We start from the raw sequence: 20,609 nt of genomic DNA on the forward strand, positions 1-20,609 counted from the left end.
TTTAGGGTAGTACTTGCGGGCTTCCAGCCTTGCTGCCGTGCTTCCTCCTCATAACGTCGCCTCTCCGCTTTCGATGCCTCCAGCTCCGCCTTGGAACGGCGACACTCCTCTGGCTCTGCCCAGGGTCCTTTACCGTCCAGGATCTCTTCCCATGTCCAATCCTCCTTTTCCCACTGCTGCTGTCGTTGCTGTCCGTTAACCCGCTGCTTGATCTGGGTTTGGTGGGTGATTCTGTAACGGCTTTCTTTCGGTGAGTGAGTTGACCAAGGCGCAGCGGGTGATGAATACATAATGTTTTAATGACAAGACGGAAAAACACGAAACGAAATACACTTGAATGATTTACAAAATAACAAAACGAACTAGACAGACCTAAACTATGAACTTACATGAAACGAGGAACACATAAACAGGAACGACCGAACGAACGAGACGAGACAGTACCGTGTGGTGCAAAATACACAGACACAGCGACAATCACCCACAAACAAACAGTGAGAACAACCTACCTTAACATGACTCTCAATTAGAGGAAAACGCAAAACACCTGCCTCTAATTAAGAGCCATACCAGGCAACCCAAAACCAACATAGAAACAGAAAACATAGACTGCCCACCCAAAACTCACGCCCTGACCATCACACACATACAAAACAACAGAAAACAGGTCAGGAACAAGACACAAGAGTAGAGTATAGACATGAAAGACAAACAATACTGACTGAGGAAAGGACCTAAGGGAGTGCCTGATATAGAGGTCATAAGTGAGGTAATAGAGTCCAGGTGTGCCTGATGGTGACGTGCAGGTGTGCATAATGATTGATGCCAAGTGTGCGTAATGATGGATCCCAGGACCGGTGGTTAGTATCCCGGCGACGACAAACGCCGGTGGTAAGGAGTGGGTGTAGACATGACATCCCCCTCCCCGACGCGTGGCTTCCAGCTGCAGGACGACGCAGTCCGGGCGGCGAAGGTGGAATTCACGGATGAAGTTGGGATCCAGAATGTCCTCCACGGGAACCCAACACCACTCCTCTAGGTCATAACCCTCCCAGTCCAACAGATACTGGAGCCGAACCCCATGACGTCGGGAGTCCAGTAGAGATCTGACGGCATAGGCCAGACCCCCCCCCCCCCCCCCCCCCCGCCCGATGTCCAGGGGAGGTGGAGGGGTTCGTGGGGGACAGCATCAGCTAGGGGACCAGGAGCCACCGGCCTGAAAAGGGAGACATGAAAAGAAGGTGAGATACGGTAGTCACTGGGAAGCTGTAACCTATACGTCACCTCCAGACGGAGTGGGAGGTTCCTAGTAGAAAGCCAGACACGATCCCCAGGGTGGTACACTGGGGTCTCACTGCGGTGGTGGTCTGCCTGCTCCTTTTGACAGAGGACGGCGCTCTGGAGTCTCGCATGAGTATTGCTCCACACTTCTGCACATCTGAACCACTCATCAACCGCAGGAGCTTTGGTCTGGCCCAGGGTCCAAATCAAATCAAATGTATTTGTCACATACACATGGTTAGCAGATGTTAATGCGAGTGTAGCGAAATGCTTGTGCTTCTAGTTCCGACCATGCAGTAATATCTAACAAGTAATATAACCTAACAATTCCACAACAACTACCCTATATCCACAAGTGTAAGTAATGAATACGAATATGTACATAAAAATATATGAATGAGTGATGCCTGAACGGCATAGGCAAGATGCAGTAGATGGTATAAAGTACAGTATATACATATGAGATGAGTAATGTAGGTTATGCAAGCATTATATAAAGTGGCTAGTGATAAATTGATTACATCAATTATTCCATTATTAAAGTGGATAGAGTTGAGTTAGTATGTTGGCAGCAGCCACTCAATGTTAGTGATGGCTCTTTAACAGTCTGATGGCCTTGAGATAGAAGCTGTTTTTCAGTCTCTCGGTCCCCTGTACTGACCTCGCCTTCTGGATGATAGCGGGGTGAACAGGCAGTGGCTCGGGTGGTTGATGTCCTTGATGATCTTTTTGGCCTTCCTGTGACATCGGGTGGTGTTGGTGTCCTGGAGGGCAGGTAGTTTGCACCCGGTGATGCGTTGTGCAGACCTCACTACCCTCTTGGAAATCCTTACGGTTATGGGCGGAGCAGCTGCCGTACCAGGCGGTGATACAGCCCAACAGGATGCTCTCGATTGTGCATCTGTAAAAGTTTGTGAGTGCTTTTGATGACAAGACTAATTTCTTCAGCCTCCTGAGGTTGAAGAGGCGGTGCTGCGCCTTCTTCACCACGCTATCTGTGTGGGTGGACCATTTCAGTTTGTCCGTGATGTGTACGCCGAGGAACTTAAAACTTTCCACCCTCTCCACTACTGTCCCGTCAATGTAGATAGGGGACTGCTCCCTCTGCTGTTTCCTGAAGTCCACGATCATCTCCTTTGTTTTGTTGACATTGAGTGTGAGGTTATTTTCCTGACATCACACTCCGAGGGCCCTCACCTCCTCCCTGTAGGCCGTCTCATTGTTGTTGGTGCATGGCCACGCAGTCGTGGGTGAACAGGGAGTACAGGAGAGGGCTGAGAACGCACCCTTGTGGTGACCCAGTGTTGAGGATCAGCGGGGGTGGAGATGTTGTTACCTACCCTCACCACCTGGGGGCGCCCGTCAGGAAGTCCAGCACCAAGTTGCACAGGGTGGGGTCGAGACCGAGGGTCTCGAGCTTGATGACGAGTTTGGAGGGTACTATGGTGTTAAATGCTGGGCTGTAATCGATGAACAGCATTCTTACATAGGTATTCCTCTTGTCCAAATGGGTTAGGGCAGTGTGCAGTGTGATGTCGATTGCGTCGTCTGTGGACCTATTGGGGTGGTAAGCAAATTGGAGTGGGTCTTGGGTGTCAGGTAGGGTGGAGGTGATATGGTCCTTGACTAGTCTCTCAAAGCACTTCATGATGACGGAAGTGAGTGCTACAGGGCGGTAGTCGTTTAGCTCAGTTACCTTAGCCTTCTTGGGAACAGGAACAATGGTGGTCATCTTGAAGCATGAGGGGACAGCAGACTGGGATAAGGATTGATTGAATATGTCCGTAAACACACCAGCCAGCTGGTCTGCGCATGCTCTGAGGACGCAGCTGGGGATGCCGTCTGGGCCTGCAGCCTTGCGAGGGTTAACACGTTTAAATGTTTTACTCACGTCGGCTGCAGTGAAGGAGAGTCCGCAGGTTTTGGTAGCGGGCCGTGTCAGTGGCACTGTATTGTCCTCAAAGCGGGCAAAGAAGTTGTTAAGTCTATCTGGGAGCAGGACATCCTGGTCCGCGACGGGGCTGGTTTTCTTTTTGTAATCCGTGATTGACTGTAGACCCTGCCACATACCTCTTGTGTCTGAGCCGTTGAATTGCGACTCTACTTTGTCTCTATACTGACGCTTAACTTGTTTGATTGCCTTGCGGAGGGAATAGCTACACTGTTTGTATTCGGTCAAGTTTCCTGTCACCTTGCCCTGATTAAAAGCAGTGGTTCGTGCTTTCAGTTTTGCGCGAATGCTGCCATCAATCCACGGTTTCTGGTTTGGGAATGTTTTAATAGTTGCTGTGGGTACGACATTGCCGATGCACTTGCTCATAAACTCGCTCACCGAATCAGCGTATTCGTCAATGTTGTTGTTTGACGCAATGCGGAACATATCCCAGTCCATGTGATCGAAGCAATCTTGAAGCATGAAATCAGATTGGTTGGACCAGCGTTGAACAGACCTGAGCGTGGGAGCTTCCTGTTTTAGTTTCTGTCTATAGGCTGGAAGCAACAAAATGGAGTCGTGGTCAGCTTTTCCAAATGGAGTGCGGGAGAGGGCCTTATATCAATCACGGAAGTTAGAATAACAATGATCCAGGGTTTTACCAGCCCTGGTTGCGCAATCGATATGCTGATAGTATTTAGGGAGTCTTGTTTTCAGATTGGCCTTGTTAAAATCCCCAGCTACAATTAATGCAGCCTCAGGATATGTGGTTTCCAGTATACATAGAGTCAAATGAAGTTCGTTCAGGGCCATCGTCGTGTCTGCTTGGGGGGTAATATATGCGGCTGTGATTATAATCGAAGAGAATTCTCTTGGTAGATAATGCGGTCGACATTTGATTGTGAGGAATTCTAAGTCAGGTGGACAGAAGGACGTTGTTGTTATGATCACACCACGTCTCGTTAATCATAAGGCATACACCCCTGCCCTTCTTACCAGAAAGATGCTTGTTTCTGTCGGCGCGATGCGTGAAGAAACCAGCTGGCTGTACCGACTCCGATAGCGTGTCTCGAGTGAGCCATGTTTCCGTGAAGCAAAGAACGTTACAGTCTCTTATGTCTCTCTGAAATGCTACCCTTGCTCGGATTCCATCTACCTTGTTGTCGAGAGACTGGACATTAGCGAGTAGTATGCTCGGGAGTGGTGAGCGATGTGCCTGTCTCCGGAGAAGACCGCTTCGTCTGCCTCTTTTACGGCGTCGTTGTTTTGGGTCGCCGGCTGGGATCCGATCCATTGTCCTGGGTGGTTGGCAAAACAGAGGATCCGCTTCGGGAAAGTCGTATTCCTGGTCGTAATGATGGTGAGTTGACGTTGCTCTTATATCCAATAGTTCCTCCCGATTGTATGTAATTAAACCTAAGATGACCTGGGGTACCAATGTAAGAAATATCACGTAAAAAAAAATATATACTGCATAGTTTGCTAGGAACGCGAAGCGAGGCGGCCATCTCTGTCGGCGCCGGAAGTTTTTATATAACTTTCTCTTCGTCTCGTTGCTTGGAGAGGTGCGCTACTCCGTACCAGAGGAGATAGATCGCTGCTCGGTCATTGGGAATGTGGCTAAAGATCTGAGGAAGAAATTGCCTGAGCTTGGAGCACATCGAGCCCGCATCGTGGCGGAGGGCACTCGGCAGGTCTGTGACTCTTGACTCTGAGTCCAGCTCTCTGTTGGTCAGCGAGCAAATAGATAGAGAGGGGTTTGTGCGTACAAGAGGATGTATGCATTCTACAGTATCAGCTGCTGCTGAAGGATCCTCTCAAAGTGTACAGTCTTGTTTTAGATATTCAGGATATGAAGGACAACAGCCCTGCTTTTGCTACTGGGGAAATTGATCTTGACCTGGTCGAGTGGACGGTGCTGGGATGGACGCTTCCCTCTAGAGAGTGTGCATGACCCTGATTTGGGCACCAACTCAGTTCGTGGTAATAAACTGAGCCACACTAATCATTTTGCCCTAAAAATTAACACCCCAATTAATTAAATACCATACCCAGAACTGGTTCGGAAAAAAACATTGAACCGGGAGACCCAGGCAGAATAAACTCTGACCATCAGTGGTGTTGACGGGGTAATTCTGCCAGGTCAGGCACAGCGTCTATTCACATCCATGTTCTGGATACCAATGACAATGTCCCCGCGGTGAGGGTAGTGGGTCAAGTGGACCATGAGGAGGCGAGCGTGCGTGAGCTAGATGTCCAAGCTAAATATGGCGGAGGTCAGGCGTCACTCGGTAAACTCATAATTGAAGTGATTGATGTGAATGACAGTGAGCCTGTGATAGCGGTGAAATCTGCCTCCGCTATGGTGGCTGAGGATTCTCAACCCGGTACCATGGTTGCTTTGTTAAACATGCATGACTTGGATACCGGAAATGACGGTCGGGTCAAGTGTGCCATCTCAGACAGTATTCCTTTTTAAATTGATATCAGAGGTTAAGAAATACTTTGTTGATGACTGAGGGTATATTGGACAGAGAGATGAACCCACACTATAACATCATGGTGACAGACGGTGACTCTGATTCTCCCTCACTATCCAGTAGAAAATGAATATCCATCACAGTGGACGAGGTGAATGACAATCCCCATCCTTTTACTCAGAGCGAGTACACCGCTAAAGTTTGGGAAAACCAACGCAGAGGCACATTAGTGATAAGGATGAGAGTCGAGGATATAAACACGGGATCCAATGCTAAAATACTATACTCTTCATCATAGGGCATGAACCCAGAAACATCCTTTTCCCTCTCCATTAACGCAGACCGGAGAGCTCCTTACTTCGCGCCCCTTTGATTACGAGCAGGCCAGTCACTATAAGGTGGAAGTCACAGCTCAAGATGATGATACCCCTCCTCTCTCCAGTACCTGCACTGTGAGGGTGGTCATCGGTGACCATAATGACAACATACCCGTTGTTCTGTATCCTGTCCAATCATCTGGCTTCATCGCAGAGGACCTGGTGCCGCTGGAGGCACCTAAAGGTTACCTGGTTACCAAAGTGGTTGCCGTGGATGCCGACTCCGGCCATAACGTGTGGCTCTCCTAAGCGTCGCAGCCCAACCCCTTCACTATTGGCCTGCACAGTGGAGAAATCAGGACTGTGAGGCTGTTTTGAAGAGCAGGACTAGCCTAAACAAACTCATGTGATCATGGCAAGGGACAATGGGCCGGAGTTCCTCTCAGCCACTGCAACAGTCCATGTAGTTTTGGCCTGTTTTGAACAAGCTCTTTGAATTCACGGATCATGACTCACAGGCGAGCTATAACTTCACGCTTTATTTACTAATCGCCTTGGTGACTGTGTCTTCTCTCCTACTCCTTATGATCAGTGCAGTCGTGTACTTCAAGATGTGTAGACGGGGGTTCATGTACTTCGTGTCCAGCCTCCCTGTTTTCCCCACAGGCCTACGACCCTCCGAGCTACACAGACTTCAGCCGGTGTGGAACTCTCCTGAAAGATGACAGTTTCAACTATTTTCTGACCACTGGCTCGTGGAAGGGGGACTTACGTTTTGGGTATTCCATAGACACAGACACGTTGAGGAAAAGAGCAAGGCCTATCAAAAAGACACAGTCAGACGGACAAGCACAGCTAGTCTCAAGGTGAGCCTTGGGGAATGAACTTCTGATGATGAACTTCCCTAAGTATCAGCTATTGCAAAGCACATAGCGTGGGTCAATTACTCATTGATCATTAAAAGGATGAAAAGTGAGTCAATAGCCTCAGACATCCATGCTGTTTGTCCAACATAGTCCACATCTAATGTGTCTCGTCAGTGTCTCACAAGTCAGTTTTAATTATTTTTATGTTATTGATTCGGATTTGTGAGGAGTAAACCTAGTGTTGTCTCTCTCTCAATTCAGTTTGCTTTATTGGTTTGACGTAACAATGTAAATATTGCCAAAGTATACTTTGGAGATGTACAATATTAACATAATTTAAATAATAATAATCAATATTGTCAACGGGACAATAGTAACAACAATGATCAAGGGTCAAAATAACCATACATTGAACAATAACAATAACAATGGCATAGAGGACATGTGCAGGTTGGTTGGTCTGTCAGACACTGTCCCTCATCTTATGGCAGGCAGTAATGTAGTGCTCTGCCAACCCACAGCTCTCTGCGTCCTCCCCCAACAGGACTGGTAGCCTACTCTCATCAGAGAGGTCTTTGAAACCTTTAATAAGGGTTTCAAATTTGGGGAAATGACACTCTCTAATTATTTTATATTTTTTGCATTTTGTCAGGAAACACAGCTCTGTCTTGGGTTCTGCTGTGGTGCAGTGGTTTGCCCTTCTCAATAGCAAGGCTGTGCTCAATGAACCTGTACTTTGTCAAGATTTTTCTAAGGTTTTGATCACTAACCATGGTCAAATACTTTGCCACGGTGTACTGTCCATTTAGGGCCAGATAGCACTGCCTTTTGCTTTGTGCTTGTTTCCCAATAAGTAATGCCATTTTGTTTTGACTGCGTTGTAGTTTGGTTTATTCTGATTGATTGGATGTTCTGGTCCTGAGGCTTCAGTGTGTTAGTTGAACAGTTTTGTGAACTCAGCCCCAGGACCAGCTGGATGAGGGGACTCTTTTCTTTGCTCAGCTCTTGGCATTGCACGGCTTGGTAATGATATGAGAGGGGGTCACTGTATTTTAGATGTTTCCAAAACGTATTTGCTCTTTTTGTAGCCTTTATTATTAGTGGATATTGGCCTGATTCTGCCCTGCTTGTAGTTTTCCTCTGGACATGTAGGAGAATCTTACAGAACTCTGCATGCAGGGTTTCAACGAGGTCTTTGTCCCATTGGATGAAATCTGGTTTTGTAAGTGGACCCCTCACCTCGCCGCCATCAAGTTAAATTTGTTCAATAACACATACAATTCATTTTAGCCACATTTTTATTGGTATTTTAATTTGTTTTTTAGTGATGGGAAAGTATTCAGACCCCTTGACTTTTTCCACATTTTGTTAAGTTACAGCCTTAGTCTAAAATGGATGAAATAAAAAACAAGCCTCAACAATCTACACACAATACCCCATAATGACAGAGTGAAAACAGGTTTTTAGACATTTTTGCAAACGTATTAAAAATAAAAAACAGATACCTTATTTACATAAGTATTCATACACTATGCTATGAGACACGAAATTGAGCTCAGGTGCATCCTGTTCCCATTGATCATCCTTAAGATGACTGGTGTCCCCCCTGTGGTAAATTCAATTGATTGGACATGATTTGGAAAGGCACACACCTGTCTATATAAGGTCCCACAGTTGACAGTGCATGTCAGAGCAAAAACCAAGCCACGAGGTCAAAGAAATTGTCCGTAGAGCTCCGAGACAGGATTGTGTCGAGGCACAGATCTGGGGAAGGTTACCAAAACATTTCTGCGTAATTGATCATCCCCAAGAATACAGTGGCCTCCATCATTCTTCAATGGAAGGAGTTTGGAACCACCAAGACTCTTCTTAGAGCTGGCCACCCAGCCAAACTGAGCAATCAGGGGAGAAGGGCCTTGGTCAGGGAGGTGACCAAGAACCCGATGGTCACTCTGACAGAGCTCTGGAGTTCCTCTGTGGAGATGGGAAACCTTCCAGAAGGACAACCATCTCTGCAGCACTCTACCAATCAGGCCTTTATGGTAGTGTGGCCAGACGGAAGCCACTCCTCAGTAAAAGGCACATGACAGCCCACTTGGAGTTTGCCAAAAGGCACATAAAGACACTCAGACCACGAGAAACAAGATTCTCTGGTCTGATGAAACCAAGATTGAACTCTTTGGCTTGAATGCCAAAATGTAGGATACCTGTCTGTAGGAAACCTGGCACCATCCCTACGGTGAAGTATGGTGGTGGCAGCATCATGCTGTGGGGATGCTTTTCAGTGACAGGGACTGGAAGACTAGTCATGATCGAGGCAAAGCTGAACGGAGCAAAGTACAGAGAGATCCTTGATGAAAACCTGCTCCAGAGTGCTCAGGACCTCAGACTGCGGCTCCCCAAATACAGGTGTGCCACGCTTGTAGTGCCATACACAAGAAGACTCAAGGCTGTAATTGCTGCCAAAGAAGCTTCAACAAAGTACTGAGTAAAGGGTCTGAATACTTATGTAAATGTGAGATTTCAGTCTTTTTTATTTTATGAATTTGCTAAAATTTCGTAACCTGTTTTTGCTTTGTCATTGTGGGGTATCGTGTGTAGATTGATGAGGGGAAAAAACAATTTAATACATTTTAGAATAAGTCTGTAACCTAACAAAATGTGGAAAAAGTCAAGGGGTATGAATACCTTCTGAAGGCATTGTATTTGGTACCATTTGAGAACTTGGGTCTAATTCTCTGAGATCTGCATCTTCTCTGGAAAATCTTTATTTTTGTCTTTTTTGGGGTTTTACTGTCAGGGCCCAGGTCTGGCAGTATTGCTCTAGCAGGTCCAGGCTCTGCTGTAGTCCATGTGCTGTGGGTGACAGCAGGCATAGGTCATCTGCGAAGAGCAGGCATTTAACCTCTGAATTGTGGAGACTAACACCAGGGACTGAGGATTTTTCTGGAATAGTAGCCAATTCATTGATGTAAATATTGAGGAGTGCAGGGCTCAGATTGCAACCCTGGCGAAGGCCCCACCCCTGGTTAAAGAATTCTCTTCTTTTCTTGCCAATTTTGATGCTGCACATATTGCCTGTACACATTGATTTAATTATGTCGTTTGTTTTACCCCCTACACCACTTTCAATAACTTTGTAGAACAGTCCTGTATGCCAAATATAATCAAATTATTTTTGGTAGTCGATAAAGCAAGCATACATTTTAGTATTATTTTGGTGGACATGTTTATCTATCAGGGTGTGTAGGGCAAATATGATCGGTTGTGTGATGTTTTGGTATAAAACCAATTTGGCTTTTACTCAAGACATTGTGCTTATTAATTAAGTTTAGAACTCTTTAATTTCTAATACTACAGAAAACCTTCACCAGGTTACTGTTCACACACATGCCTCTGGAAATGTTAGGGTCAATTAAAGATTGGGGTTATGAGTCCTTGATTCCAGATGTCAGGGAAATAACCTACACTCAGGATCAGATTTGAGGGCCTGAAGTTTCTTATAGAGCTCCTGGTCAGTACTTGGGGAGTCGAATGGATTTTGATTGTCATTTATAGCTTTTTCGAATAAAAAATAATAATTTGCATTTACAATGATGGCCTACCTGGGAACAGAGTAACCCACTGTTCCCAGGTAGGCCATCATTGTAAATGCAAATTATTATTTTTTATTCGAAAAAGCTATAAATGACAAGGGACAGAATTAGAGATTTTTATCTTGTCAGCTCGAGGATTCGAGCAAGCAACCTTTTGGTTACTGGCCCATCCCTCTAACCACTAGGCTACCTGCCGCCCCATATTCTAATCCATTCAACTTCTCATCAATCAAATTCAATCAAATTTATTTATGAAGCCCTTTTGACATCAGCCGATGTCACAAAGTGCATGAATTTGGAATTGTTCTGCTTTTGCATCAATTTTTAACGGTGTTGTGGAGTGTTGTAAAATGGGTTGTCCATATGTCAACCTTTTGTATCACTAATTCCCCTAGTTTAGATTCTTTGTGGTTTTTCACATTTTGCCAGAAGTTGTTTTTGTGTATGGACTCCTCAATTAGTGTCAGCTGCTTGCTGTTGTATTGTGCTTTTTTGGTTCTGAGTGTACGTTTAAAGAGTTTTAAAGTCACAGTAATGAAGACGTAATTCACCATTATTTGAGTCTCTGTGCTTTTGTTTTTTTAAACTAATTTTACAATCTGCATCAAACAAGTTGTCCTCTGGTGTATTTTTTTGGTTTATTTCTTATCAATTTCAGTTGTGCTTCTTTTCCTGTTTGCCTGAATATATAGTTTATGTTTTTTACTGCTAGATTGATGCCTTCTTTACTGTGAGTGAATGTGGTATCCAGAAAGTTATCTAAGAGTGGTTGGATTTTTTGGTTACTGGTTGCTTTCTGGTATTCTTCTGTGCTGTTTTGGGCCCATCTGTATGAACTGCTGATGTTGTACAGCTTACTGGGCTGTGAATGTGTGGTTGTATCCATGTCTGTTCATTTGAGGAACAAGGTAATGTGGCTATGATCAGACAGAGGTGTTAGTGGCTTGACGGTGAATGAGCTGTGAGAGGAGGGTCAGTGTCTGTAATCATGTAGTCTACTGTGCTGTGGCCAAGAGGTGAGCAGCAGCTGAATCTCCCCAAAGAGTCCCCCCTCTAACCTACCATTGACAAAATACAGACCCAGGCTTCGACAGATCTGCAACAGATCCCTTCCGTTTTTGTTGACGGTGCTGTCACTGTTGTTTCTATGGGGGAGATTAAGACAGTTAGAAACAGTATGGCCTGTAATAAAGCTGTCCCCTCGTGTGGTTGTTACATCAGGTAGTGTTCTTTGGTGCGCAATTGTGTCCCCACAGATGAGCACTTTTCCCTGGGCCTGGAAATGGCATGTCTCTTCCTCAAGGGTGGGGAATATATCCTCCTGAGTGATATGGGGATTATGAGGGGGGGATATATATATTGCCAAAGGAACACACAGTTTTCTGTCAGTACAAGTTCTTTTTTCAGTTTTAACCAAATGTGATATTTCACAATTTTGAGGGGATCCATTTGATTTTTTAGTTCGGATTTGTACCAAATGATCAATCCTCCAGAGTATCTGCCTCTATCGACAAAGCTGTGTTTCTGTGACGGCACAATTACCTCTCTTTAGCCTGTGGGACAGTGAGTGACACTGTCAGCCTTACACCATGTCTCCTGCAGAAAGATGACGTCAACATCTTGAAGATAAAAAATCCATTGCCAAACTCTTCGGTTTAAAGGTTGCTGAGTTTAGGCCCTGAATGTTCCACAGGGTAACTGATAGCAATGTCATGTTGCAAAAAGAAAGAATAGCAGTCAGAAATACAGTAACTACTAACTAATCAAATGTTATTGGTTACATACACGTGATTAGCAGATGTTATTGCGGGTGTAGCGAAATGCTTGTGCTTCTAGCTCCGACAGTGCAGTAATATCTAACAAGTAATGTCTAACAAATTACACAACATATACCCAATGCACACAAATCTAAGTAGGAATGAATTAAGACTATATACATATGGACGAGCGATGTCAGAGCGGAACGGACTAAGATACAGTAGAATAGATCACAGTATATACATATGAGATGAGTAATGCAAGATTTGTAAACATTATTAAAGTGACTAGTGTTCCATTCCTTCAAGTGGCCAGTGATTTTTAGTCTATGCTGATAGTCAGCAGACACTCAATGTTAGTGAGGGCTGTTTAACAGTCTGATGGCCTTGAGATAGAAGCTGTTTTTCAGTCTCTCGGTCCCTGCTTTGATGCACCTGTACTGACCTCGCCTTCTGGATGATAGTGGGGTGAACAGGCAGTGGCTCGGGTGGTTGATGTCCTTGATGATCTTTTTGGCTTTCCTGTGACATCGGGTGCTGTAGGTATCCTGGAGGGTGGGTAGTTTGCCCCCGGTGATGCGTTGCAGCACCCTCTGGAGAGCCTTGCGGTTTCGGGCGGTGCAGTTGCCGTACCTGGTGGTGATATGGCCCGACAGGATGCTTTCAATTGTGCATCTTTACTACTAAGTTGTTCAGAGTGAGAAACAGCACAGTCAGAAATACAGTAACTACTAAGTTCAGAGTGAGATAAACAGGATAACAGTCAGAAATACAGTAACTACTAAGCTGTTCAGAGTGAGATAAACAGGATAACAGTCAGAAATACAGTAACTACTAAGCTGTTCAGAGTGAGATAAACAGGATAACAGTCAGAAATACAGTAACTACTAAGCTGTTCAGAGTGAGAAACAGTATAGTCAGAACTATAGTACCTACTAAATTCACAGTGATAAACAGGATAACAGTCAGAAATACAGTAACTACTGAGTTGTTCAGAGTGATAACAGGATAACAGCAAACATTTATTCTCTTTAATTTTCCTTCTTCTTATTCATTGAACAAGTAAACTTTTAGTACACTAGCTGTGTGTGTTTGATTAGTGCTGATGTATTGGATGAGCTGTTTAATCTCACTCAATCCTACAAAGTTCTCCTGTCCTCTGAGGGCCTCTGTGTGGCTGCGCTGGTCCTGCTGTGGGGCCCTGTGGAGGGGGGGCAGGTCTGGGCTGGGGGGCTGCCTCTCTGATCTGCTGGAGGTGGTGGTCTGGTGTGGGGTAGTAGACGGGCCCCGGTCCAGTCTGGCTGCGCCGATGGAGGTGGTGGTGCTCTGGTGGTGGGTGGGGCCTCTGGGGTGCGCTGGGTCTGGTGGGACATTGGTCTGGTAGGGGTCTCTGGGTGGTCCTCTGTCCAGTGCGGCATGGGGTGTTTGTCTACCAAGTGCCACATCCTTTAGAGTCTTTGCAAACATCCCTACTGTCTTCTTCCTCAGGTGGGAGTGGTCATGCAGATGCTCTGGGTTGATTGTTGGATGGTGAGCAACGTGCACATTTGTGAGTAGGCCACACCCTCTGGTGATGTCAGCATTGACTTTCTGAATGGTACGGGGATGAAAGTCTTTGTGGGCCAGCAGAGTGGTGATGGTGATGTGGGAGTTGGGGAACGACTCAGAGGCCCTCTCTGCTACTCTGTTGACCAGGCTGCCTACTCTCTCCTGTTCCACTCGCAGGTTGTTGGTGCCAGTGTGAATGATAATGTGGCCTTGTGTGCCAAAGTCAGGCTGGGACAGGATGTGGAGTGCATCCTACGTTGTTGGGCACCATATTTTGGACACATCTGCAGGGGCTACAGATTATTTATAGGAGTCTATTCCATCTGTTCTCTATGTTGCAGCACCCTCTTGATGACAGACAACTCCTCATGGTGTCCTTTACCTCGTCAAGTGCTGTGGTAAGGCTCTCTCTCAGCTCCTGGACAAGTTCTTTAGCTGGGTCCTGCACTGGTTGATCTGGTCCTGTAGAAGCTCTGTGTCTGTGATGGAGGTGGTGTAGCAGGGGGGCTGCTATTTTAGCTCAGTAACCCATACCTCTAACAGAGCCAGCCTGTCTCTCAGCAGGCTGATGGTCGTGTGGTCTTGGCTCTGGAGATCGTAGACGGAGAGGGGCTAGGATAGATCTGTTGGTGGATCTGTGTTTGGGATCTTGCTGTTGGAGTGCCTGAGGTGAGAGGTCGGTGTGCTGTCCTGGTGCATGACAGTGCCGTTCTCGTGCTCGGTTACCGTCAGAAACCTGTTTTCCTGGTCCTTTTCGCTGTCCTCATGTATATTTGCCTTCCCTTGCAGATGCCTTTCTTTGTTGTATAGCTGAAATGCGTGGTTACAGCTGCATACCAGGCAGTAGTGTGGTCTGTGTAAAATAATAGATTTGTAACAGTCCTGTTGTGTGAGCAGTCGGCAAACAAAGTTTCCGGGTCCTCCCTCTGCATTCTGTGTTTAAAATGGATTCTTCCCTGAATTGATTTCTGCTGGAAATGTAAAAAACGGGGGGTGCTGCTTGCTTTGCCTCAGTGGCCATGTTACTATGGTTACCACCAGTAAACAGTTGGAGCTAGCCGGTAAGCTAGCTGACAAATTAGAATTTAGCTAGCTAGCACAATTAAGATTGGTCTTTTAACTCACACTCTGTCAGTCTTTGCCTTCTGTGTTGATCTTCAGTTGTACAATTTGATTACCTATATATTTTTTGTACAAAAGCTGAATAATTTACACACATCCAGGTACTTTCCTCAGGTACTGAAGTTGTAGGTAAACTCATGGAAAACAGAAAGGAAAACGCTGCATACTGCTGCTCATGCTCCCATGTGATATTTATTTACAACGGTTCGACTCTTAGGTCTTCATCAGGCATCCTAAGGTCGAAACATTATTATAAATAAAATCATCTGGGAGCAGCAGTGTGCAGCGCTTTCCTCTCCATTTTCTATAGATTTTTTGCTAATTTAATCTTGTTACACCTACAACCTACCGTGGTTAAAATTCACACCTACTGTGGTTAAAATTCACACCTACTGTGGTTAGGTCACACCTACTGTGGTTAGGTCACACCTACAGTGGTTAGGTCACACCTACAGTGGTTAGGTCACACCTACAGTGGTTAGGTCACACCTACAGTGGTTAGGTCACACCTACAGTGGTTAGGTCACACCTACTGTGGTTAGGCCACACCTACTGTAGTTATGCCACATCTACTGTGGTTATGCCACATCTACAGTGGTTAGGCCACACCTACTGTGGTTAGGCCACACCTACTGTGGTTAGGCCACACCTACTGTGGTTAGGCCACACCTACTGTGGTTAGGCCACACCTACTGTGGTTAGGCCACACCTACTGTGGTTATGCCACACCTACTGTGGTTAGGCCACACCTACTGTGGTTATGCCACACCTACTGTGGTTAGGCCACACCTACTGTGGTTATGCCACACCTAGGGTGGTTACACCCACGGGGGTTATGTCACACCCACGGGGATTATGTCACACCTACAACCTACATTGACACCTACGGTGGTTATGAAACAGCTACGTTGGTTAGGTCACACCTTCTGTGGTTATGACGCTCATACCGTGGTTATGTTCAACTCATTACCTATCATATTACCTGTCATTGAAAAGGTAATGTCAGGGAAAACGTTGTTACAGGAAAAGGTCAGAGGTTCAGTGTTGCTGTGTTGCTGCGTCCTGGTCAGTGCGTGGACTGTGTGTTCACATGAAGGCCTTGGATAGAGCCAGTGATCTGGCTATTCTCAGTACAGCAGTTCAAATGTTATGCAATTGTTAGTACGTGTGTGCGTGCGTGCGTGCGTGCGTGCGTATGTGCGTGCATGCGTGCAAGTCCTCCGCACAGAGCGGAGTGGAGAGCTTGTCTTATTGGTTAGATTTCCATGTGAACCCATGTGTGCTCATGTTATGGCTGCAGGCTCAGTAATGGTCCACATCTCAGACATGGGAGGAAGGAGGAAGCAACATAGGAATCATCAACAGCATTATGTCTGCTCTGCTGTCCTGTAGCCATTGCCCAGCCTATGTGATACACATTGCGCTTCATGGATTTAACTAGTGCCCAAACTTTTCCTGTTCAGGTCATGTGATCAGGAAACACTCCTGGGCCTAAGTGTTTGCATTGTGTTGAGTTGTGTGGTACATTTCAAATGTCTTCTGTTTACTTACTTTTGATTTCCTGCATGCTCTGGTTTAGTCTGAATAGTCCTAATATTTTGCATTGATCAGGAGTAGACTAATGTGCTCACACTGTACTGACAAATTGTACTTGTGAAAAAAAGCCCCCACTGCATTGTTGTAATGCTCAGTACTTATCAGTACACTGTTGCCTCCTCACTAATCCACCACTACAGATGCCCTGTTATGGAGACAGAATGAACCTGAATTATTCCACATAAAACTGCTGTGCAATTCATCTGGTCCAACTTTTGTGTACCGTATCAAACAATCATTGAAATGTCTTCTTAACAATCTGGGGTTTTTTCCATCTCTTTTTTGTCTTTTTCTTTGGCATCCCTCTCCCCCTGAATGGACCTCCTCCACATGGATAACAGGTAAGAAACTTTTCATTTTCTAATTGTTGTTTGCAAAGCACACACACAACGATCTTCACTGGATCAGGAACAACAACAGTAACTAAGGTAGTAGGTGTCAGTTACTGTGTAGACAATACTCTATCAACAGAGTCACTGGGACAATTTAGGGCCATCTAACTCTCTGTCTCTGTCTCCCTCCTGCTTGCTCTGTCTCTCTGTCTCTCTCTCTGTCTTGCTATCGCTATCGCTCTCTCTCTCTCTCTTTCCTTCTCTCTCTTTCCCCCTCTCTCTGTGTCTCTCTCTCTCTTTCCTGCTCTCTCTCTCTCTCTTACCCACTCTCTCTCTTTCTCTAACTCTCTCTCTTTCCTGCTCTCTCTCTCTCTTACTCACTCTCTCTTTCTCTAACTCTCTTTCTTTTTTTTCTTTTATTCTTTTTTCACCTTTATTTAACCAGGTAAGCTAGTTGAGAACAAGTTCTCATTTACAACTGCGACCTGGCCAAGATAAAGCAAAGCAGTGCGACACAAACAACAACACATGGAATAAACAAGTGTATAGTCAATAACACAATAGAACAAAAAAAAGAAAGTCTATATACAGTGTGTGCAAATGGGGTGAGGAGGTAAGGCAATAAATAGGTCATAATAGCGAAGTAATTCAAATTTTGCAGATTAACACTGGAGTGATAGATGAGCAGATGATGATGTGCAAGTAGAGATACTGGTGTGCAAAAGAGCAGAAAAGTAAATAAAAACAATATGGGGATGAGGTAGGTAGATTGTGTGGGCTATTTACAGATGGACTATGTACAGCTGCAGCGATCGGTTAGCTGCTCAGATAGCTGATGTTTAAATTTAGTGATGGAAATATAAGTCTCCAGGTTCAGCAATTTTTGCAATTCGTTCCAGTCACTGGCAGCAGATAACTGGAAGGAGAGGCGGCCAAAGCAGGTGTTGGCTTCGGGGATAACCAGTGAGATATACCTGCTGGAGCGCGTGCTACGGTTGGGTGTTGTTATCGTGACCAGTGAGCTGAGATAAGGCGGAGCTTTACCTGGAGCTTTACCTGGATGACCTGGAGCCAGTGAGTCTGGCGACAAATACGTAGCGAGGACCAGCCGACTAGAGCATACAGGTCGCAGTGGTGGGTGGTAGAAGGGGCTTTGGTAACAAAACGGATGGCACTGTGATAGACTGCATCCAGTTTGCTGAGTAGAGTACTGGAAGCTATTTTGTAGATGACATTGCCGAAGTCGAGAATCGGTAGGATGGTCAGTTTTACTAGGGTAAGTTTGGCGGCGTGAGTGAAGGAGGCTTTGTTGCGAAATAGAAAGACGATTCTAGATTTGATTTTGGATTGGAGATGTTAAATATGAGTCTGGAAGGGAAGTTTACAGTCTAGCCAGACACCTAGTTATTTGTAGTTGTCCATATATTCTAGGTCAGAACCGTCCAGAGTAGTGATGCTAGTCGGGCGTGCGGGTGCGGGCAATGAATGGTTGAAAAGCATGCATTTGGTTTTACTAGCGTTTAAGAGCAGTTGAAGGCCACGGGAGGAAGCTCGTTGGCATTGAAGCTCATTTGGAGGTTAGTTAATACAGTGTCCAAAGAAGGGCCAGATGTATACAGAATGGTGTCGTCTGCGTAGAGGTGGATCAGGGAATCGCCCGCAGCAAGAGCGACATCGTTGATATATACAGAGGAAAAAGTTTGCCTGAGAATTGAACCCTGTGGTACCCCCATAGAGACTGCCAGAGGTCTGGATAACAGGCCCTCCAATTTGACACACTGAACTCTGTCTGCGAAGTAGTTGGTGATCCAGACGAGGCAGTCATTTGAGAAACCAAGGCTATTGAGTCTGCCGATAAGAATGCGGTGATTGACAGAGTCGAAAGCCTTGGCCAGGTCGATGAAGACGGCTGCACAGTACTGTCTTTTATCGATGCCGGTTATGATATCGTTTAGTACCTTGAGCGTGGCTGAGGTGCACCCGTGACCAGCTCGGAAACCGGATTGCACAGCGGAGAAGGTACAGTGGGATTCGAAATGTTCAGTGATCTGTTTATTAACTTGGCTTTCGAAGACTTTAGAAAGGCAGGGCAGGATGGATATAGGTCTATAACAGTTTGGGTCTAGAGTGTCACCCCCTTTGAAGAGGGGGATGACCACGGCAGCTTTTCAATCTTTAGGGATCTCGGATGATACAAAAGAGAGGTTGAACAGACTGGTAATAGGGGTTGCAACAATGGCGGTGGATAATTTTAGAAAGAAAGGGTCCAGATTGTCTAGCCCAGCTGATTTGTATGGGTCCAGATTTTGCAGCTCTTTCAGAACATCTGCTGTCTGGATTTGGGTGAAGGAGAAGCTGGGGAGGCTCAGGCAAGTTGCTGCAGGGGGTGCGGAGCTAGGAGTTAGGAGGAAAGCATGGCCAGCTGTGGAGAAATGCTTTTTGAAATTTTCGATTATCATGGATTTATCGGTTGTGACCGTGTTACCTAGCCTCAGTGCAGTGGGCAGCTGGGAGGAGGTGCTCTTGTTCACCATGGACTTTACAGTGTCCCAAAACTTTTTGGAGTTAGAGCTACAGGATGCAAATTTCTGTTTGAAAAAGCTAGCCTTTGCTTTCCTGACTGACTGAGTGTATTGGTTCCTGACTTCCCTGAACAGTTGCATATCGCGGGGACTATTCGATGCTATTGCAGTCCGCCACAGGATGTTTTTGTACTGGTCGAGGGCAGTCAGGTCTGGAGTGAACCAAGGGCTACATCTGTTCTTAGTTCTGCATTTTTTGAAAGGGGCATGCTTATTTAAGATGGTGAGGAAATTACTTTTAAAGAACGAACAGTCATCCTCGACTGACGGGATGAGGTCAACATCCTTCCAGGATACCCGGGCCAGGTCGATTAGAAAGGCCTGCTCACAGAAGTGTTTTAAGGAGCGTTTGACAGTGATGAGGGGTGGTCATTTGCCGCGGATCCATAGCGGATGCAGGCAATGAGGCAGTGATCGCTGAGATCCTAATTGAAAACAGCTGAGGTGTATTTGGAGGGCAAGTAGGTCAGGATAATATCTATGAGGGTGCCCATGTTTACAGATTTAGGGTTGTACCTGGTGGGTTCCTTGATAATTTGTGTAAGATTGAGGGCATCTAGCTTAGATTGTAGGACTGCCAGGGTGTTAAGCATATCACAGTTTAGGTCACCTAACAGAACGAACTCTGAAGATGAATGGTGGGCAATCAATTCACATATGGTGTCCAGGGCACAGTGGGGAGCTGAGGGGGGTCTATAACAGGCGGCAACAGTGAGAGACTTATTTCTGGAGAGATTCATTTTTAAAATTAGGAGCTCGAACTGTTTGGGCATAGACCTGGAAAGTATGACAGAACTTTGCAAGCTATCATTGCAGTAGATTGCAACTCCTCCCCCTTTGACAGTTCTATCTTGACGGAAAATGTTGTAGTTGGGTATGGAAATCTCAGAATTTTTGGTGGCCTTCCTAAGCCAGGATTCAGACACAGCAAGGACATCAGGGTTGGCGGAGTGTGCTAAAGCAGTGAGTAAAACAAACTTAGAGAGGAGGCTTCTGATGTTAACATGCATGAAACCAAGGCTTTTTCGATTACAGAAGTCAACAAATGAGAGTGCCTGGGGATACGCAGGGCCTGGGTTAACCTCCACATCATCCGTGGAACAGAGGAGGAGTAGGATGAGGGTACGGCTAAAGGCTATCAAAACTGGTTGTCTAGTGCGTTGGGGACAGAGAATAAAAAGAGCAGATTTCTGGGCGTG

General features: G+C 45.8%; 1 protein-coding gene and 1 pseudogene across 7 annotated transcripts in view; both read left to right on the forward strand.

Moving 5' to 3' along the window:
• Nucleotides 1–20,609, forward strand: part of LOC129827758 (protocadherin gamma-C5-like) — a 231,123-nt gene that overhangs the window by 88,514 nt on the left and 122,000 nt on the right. The window lies entirely within an intron of this gene.
• On the forward strand, nucleotides 911–7,630 carry LOC129827196 (protocadherin beta-3-like; annotated as a pseudogene).

Source organism: Salvelinus fontinalis, chromosome 29 (genome assembly GCF_029448725.1).
Source record: "Salvelinus fontinalis isolate EN_2023a chromosome 29, ASM2944872v1, whole genome shotgun sequence".
NCBI classification, from domain to species: Eukaryota; Metazoa; Chordata; class Actinopteri; order Salmoniformes; family Salmonidae; genus Salvelinus; species Salvelinus fontinalis.